Here is a 5,449-nt window from a genome sequence, read left to right on the forward strand (position 1 = left end):
TTTTTTTTGGGGTTTTTTTTGGGGGGGGGGGGGTTGGGGGGAGAGTTGTATAAAATGTTCATAAAAATCTGGTATTAAAAAAATTGCCTGTATGAACAACAATAGCTACAGGCAGAGTGTTCAGCCTGATCACACTAATGTTAAGTCCCAGTTCCTCTGCAGCTTCTTACAGCCATTATTTTTCCAATCCAATAGGTACAGTTCATACCTACCACCACATTTCAACATTCCCTTAACAAGTAAGAGGGAGTAGTGCACTCTAGTGGTATGCTCCCATACCCTGCCATCAGGGAACAGAGTCCTAATTTCAGCTCTGTTACTGACCCACTACACAAGTCACTTAACCTCTATGTCTTTCTTTCTTCATCAGTGAGTTGCTGCTTATCCTCACAAACCATGCAGCAAGATTAAACCAGGTTTGTATAGCACTACTGATACGAAGTACTACAATTGCTGAAATATAGTCAAGCCTATTGAATTTTAATGTATTTGAAAAGTTTATATCACAAACTCACTTGCCTCCAACACATGACTGTGGAAAGAGGCAGGGGAAGATAACTAACATACAAGCAAGGAAAAAAAAAATTAAGTACTTCAGTAAGACTGCCCCTTTCCTGATGCATCAGTATCTCATAACAAAAGGCTGGACTTCTGAGTCAGCAGTAAACCCAGATTTATCTTCCCCTTACGAATACAAGTTTTTCCTGTTTACACTTTACTTTCAGGTTATAATTTTAAAAAGTTGATCTAAAGTATATGTATGAAACCAGGGGTTTAGTGCAACAAGCCAAATTCCCCCTGTGCTTAACTGTACTCTGCACCCTTATGCTGGGAGTAAATCTGACTCTAAAGTTTTCTTAAAGAACACTACTGGACTATATAATGACATGGGGACACAGAGGTAGAGCAATTATGGCCTCTCACTACAGGTCTAGGGGTGAGACTTCAAGCCCTGCTATGGACTCATGCCAAAGCAACCCCTAGGTGACCCAGTTATAGATAGATACTGGGTCAGGCTAGGGAATCAAAGGCACTTAGCCATATTACTCCTTTGCGCACAACAGGCTATAGAAGCTGGGGTGCCTTAAACACTATCCAGTGAGTTGTTAGGTGAGGGAGAACCTTTGAACTGACTTTGTTACCTGGAACATATATAAAATTATGTGCGAAGACGACAAAGTTCTAAGTGAGGTTATTTTAAAGTGCTTAATTATTTTCCTATGATATGGTGGTAATTTCTTGGTCTTGATATAAAATACAAGCAAGAAAAACAAATATTAAAACCATTGCATCAAAGGAACGTCTGAAAGGATCAACTGGAAAAAAGTAATATTTCTAGTCTAAAATGCACTTCCTACTGTTACAGAAAACCCATAAAAATTACAAGAATGGAAAGAGATTAAAGGAAAAGCTCATTTTTTCCATTTGTTTACGCTGTACATTTGATGACACCTTGTTTAGTCAGTGTCGGGGTTTACCTTCAGTTATATCACTCTGATGGGCTATAAGAAAGCCAACCTTAGGTACATTCTAACTTCAGCTTTTTGAGAGGATATTTACCAGTTAACACAGTTGGACCTCAACGTGAAGAGGCAGTAAACTGCAGCATGGACAAAGAAGAGGGGAGGGACTAAGAGCAGCAGACCCAAAACAGGTTTGTATTGTTGCTCAGATCACTTGGGGCACTGAAATGCAGGAGCAAAACAACTATTAAACCCCTACATTTCAAAGTGTCTTTTAAAAATATAGAAGCTTTTCATTAGCTATGTCCTAACATATTAGTGTAAGTTCTGAAGCAGTATTTTCCCCCTCTTATTTTTTTGTTTGCATACCAATAGCCAATGAAAAGTTTAATATGCACTGCCTAAAAACATTTATGACATTCTAAAATGCCACGGAAAGTTGGAACACAGAGCAAGTTTCATCTTGAAAGTACAGTTGAACTATAACCATTTAACCTACTAATGTCACTTTAAGTATTAGCTTTTCAACAAGCCTACAGCAAGGCAGGATATTAACACAGAGAAAGGCTGATATTAAAACAGAGAAAGGTAGTTTGTCCCAGTCTACTCCTCCTCTGCAGATATCCTTTTAAAAACTAACTATTCAAATATTCTGAATTATACTCAGAACTAAAAAACAACTGGAAGTCTGTAGCACAAAACAGACTTCCCATACTTGCTAAGGATAAAGAGCTATAGCAGCATTTCATTTGCAACAATTTATGGCCTTGATGGGCGGAGAGATCTCCTACTGAGACTGTAAGATACTGATATTAGCTGACTGTTGAGACACAGATGAGTGGAATCCTTTGCTACAAGCCTGTAGACTTCTATTGTAAGGGATTTCTTCTCAATTTGCAATTTGAATCCCCTCTTAAGAAATTCCAGACCTTCTCTGAATTTATTTTCAGTTTTTAAAAATGATGTATCCGGGAGTATTGCTCTTTGATATATGTTGCCCATTTGTCATAAAAGGGTTTCAAGAAAAAGTCCATTGCACTGAACAAACTAGTAATGAAACAATCAAATTTCATCTTCTCCCTTGAATCACTGCACTTGTAAATTTTTTTAGTATTTCAAACAACAGCATATAAGCAATACTGCAAGCCATCTTGACATTTTACAATATGCTAAATGTCTTGCATTTTGGGAAAGCAAGCTTAGAAGAGTCAGTTAAAAGCACTTATGGCATCTACACACATGCTCCAGGGCTCCAAGAGCTGCTCTAATTAAAGCACCTGCAACATCACATGTATTCAGCATCCTGTGCTTCAGAATGTTCGTGCAGATGCTTCAACTAAAGCTCATTTGACAAGCTTTAGTTCAAGTGCCCCCACCACCATTTTGACGTGACACAGAGGCTGTTGGGAGCAAGTTAAATTAACGTGCTCCAGCAGGCTTGACTGAGTCTGCTCTGACCCGTGTTAATTTGCAGATGTCCAGCACATGTATACGTGCCCTTAGACATTTAGGATCATAGGAAAGAGGCATGATCATCCTTGAGTAAATTATTCCTACCTGATCTTGAAAACTTCCAGGATGGAGATTCCACTGTTTCTGTAAGTAGCTCAGTCCAATGCTTGACCACCCTCAGTCAAAAAGTTCCTCCTCCTGATCTTCAACCTAAATTTCCTCTGCTGCACCTTGATTCCTAGTCTTGTCCCCTATGGCCACACAGAAAAGCCCACTGGCACCCTTTCTATAACTGTCCTTCAGGTATTTGAAGATCTCTCAAACCCCCTACTATCAGTCTTCTCTTTTCCACACTAATAAGGCTTTAAAAATAAGGATCATTTGCTATATAATTCTGCCTCTGTTTAAACACTCAAGCATACAATAAACAAGGAGCTACTTAACATCACTATTTTTCTGATGTTAAATAACAGAATGTTTTCAGGTAATTTGTGTCTAGTTATACAACTCCACGAGCCATTAAATATGGAAAATGTAAGTATTCATTGAAAGTTAAACTTATTTTTGCTGTAAAATTATTTTAACTGTTAGTTTCTGATACTTCTATTCAACACATCCTTATAAAACAGGAAAGCAGTGGGTTAAATTCAAGTTTCAAATACTGTATTAAGTTTAACCTTAAATTTTATGAATAATTGACACTGCCATTCTGCAGAAGTGTCCTCTCACATACCCAAACCTGATCATATTGCAAAAATATACTGGAAATAAAAATGACAGATGAGAAGAAATGCAGAAAGAGTCATGTCCAAGTTTACATGGGAATAGATGCTAAAGGAGAAAGCAGGCATGCAGACAAGAGACAAAGAGACCAATGGAATTTGGTGCAGTTTTCATCTATCTTTGTATTAAAGGCTGCAATTAACTTGGAATTAAAAAAGTGTTCAGACTGCTTGAATGTTAATTTATGTCCTGGACTACCTTACCCTTGTGAAGTTACTATTTCAAGCAAAAAAACCCCCAAAAAACCCAAACAAACTAAAAGTAAAGAAAAGCAAATTACCAAAGTAAAGAAGAGTATATTAATGACATACTATACTGTGATCTGTTATAGAAATTCTAGATTCCCTTTATAATTATTTACTAAAAAAGTTTTTCTTACAAATAACCACGGATGATTTTGCTTTTGGGCCCCATATCCAGTGCTAGGTATGTCACATTACCTTAAACTAAAGATGTAACTGGTTTAAGTTCACTTTCCCTTTTAAAATGAATAAATTTAAAAATGCATAAACTAGCTTAAACTTCCTTTCAAAGGGGATATGTAGGGGGAGTGGGAAGAGAGAACAGTTATTCTATTTCCTGAAGGCCAATTATAATAAGAAGCCTAAGCTTGAATTGTACACATTAAAAATACATCTTTGCTATTGAGAATTCTGGTGACATAAGCCACTCTAAGCTTCATTCTCCTGGTTTATACAGTTACCAGAAACCTTTGATTAAAATACAACCTTATGTCACCATTGGGTGTAGTTTATTTTTTGCAAAAAATATAAGAATGTCAGAATTGGATTACTGAAATATCCTAAAGTTTAAAAAGTGACTTTGAATAGCTCGATGTTATGTACCTCTGGAGAGTACTAAGCACACTGCATCCAATATGCATTCGTTATCTTAAAATTAAAATAAAGCGTGTAGGCAGCAGCATTTGGACAACATAGCTCTCTTTGCAATTGCTGTTAACCCCTACATTTTTATGTGGTGAACAAGGACTAGCTACATGACTCCCATTAAGATAAGCAGACAATGTATGACCAAGTCTCTGGGCAGTGGTCTGGAAAAGAAAGGGTTGATGAAGTAGGGTACAGAGCAGTTACTTATCCAAGGCCTTTCCTTTCTGGCACAAAAAGTAAGTAACAGCAAAAGCAAGAAAGAATTTAACGCGGCTGATCTGAAAAATGGGGATTTCTCAAGAGATCAACCCAGTATGAAGAATCCTCTCTTCTGCAACTTTAAAGTTGATTTATCATTCTTACCATCCATCTCCAGTGGTCATTTAATATAACTTACTGGTCTGTCAGCTAAGACTAATATAAGATTACTACATTACCTGAAACATGTCATTACTGAATAGAGTAAAAGCACGTGAGAAATAAGCCTTTGCGCTTCATTGCCTTCCCCTAAACAACTAAAATTCCTTATGGAAAAGTAGCTCCCAAGTGTGTCCATTAGCTATTTTTCAGAACTTAGATTCATGAAGTTTAAACCAAATTCAGTTCCTGTCCAATTTCATTATTTAAATAGCAAATGGTTTTAAATTAAACTAAGCTTTTGAACTCATTTCGTCTGAACTTGAGTACTCAGAGACCTATCCTAACAATGTACTTTCAAGGTAAAATTTCCAAGTTATAATTTTGTATTCCAACACAGCCTAGAGCTAATGTTAATGGACAATGTATACACCAAGAAGTGGTTTAAACTGTAAAATTCTTGTGTCCTACCTATATTAGTCTTAGCTGACAGACCTAAGTTAT

General features: G+C 36.8%; 1 protein-coding gene across 1 annotated transcript in view; it reads right to left on the minus strand.

Moving 5' to 3' along the window:
• ZSWIM6 (zinc finger SWIM-type containing 6) overlaps positions 1-985 on the minus strand; it is a 100,395-nt gene extending 99,410 nt beyond the window's left edge. Inside the window, exon 1 of the mRNA XM_019517815.1 lies at positions 516-985. The gene's annotated coding sequence lies outside the window, so the exon portion shown is untranslated. The remainder of the gene's footprint in view (positions 1-515) is intronic.
• Between the last annotated feature and the right edge of the window lie 4,464 nt (positions 986-5,449).

The sequence above is a fragment of the Gavialis gangeticus genome, unplaced genomic scaffold, assembly GCF_001723915.1.
Source record: "Gavialis gangeticus isolate Ggan-Ray unplaced genomic scaffold, GavGan_comp1, whole genome shotgun sequence".
Lineage (NCBI taxonomy): Eukaryota > Metazoa > Chordata > Crocodylia > Gavialidae > Gavialis > Gavialis gangeticus.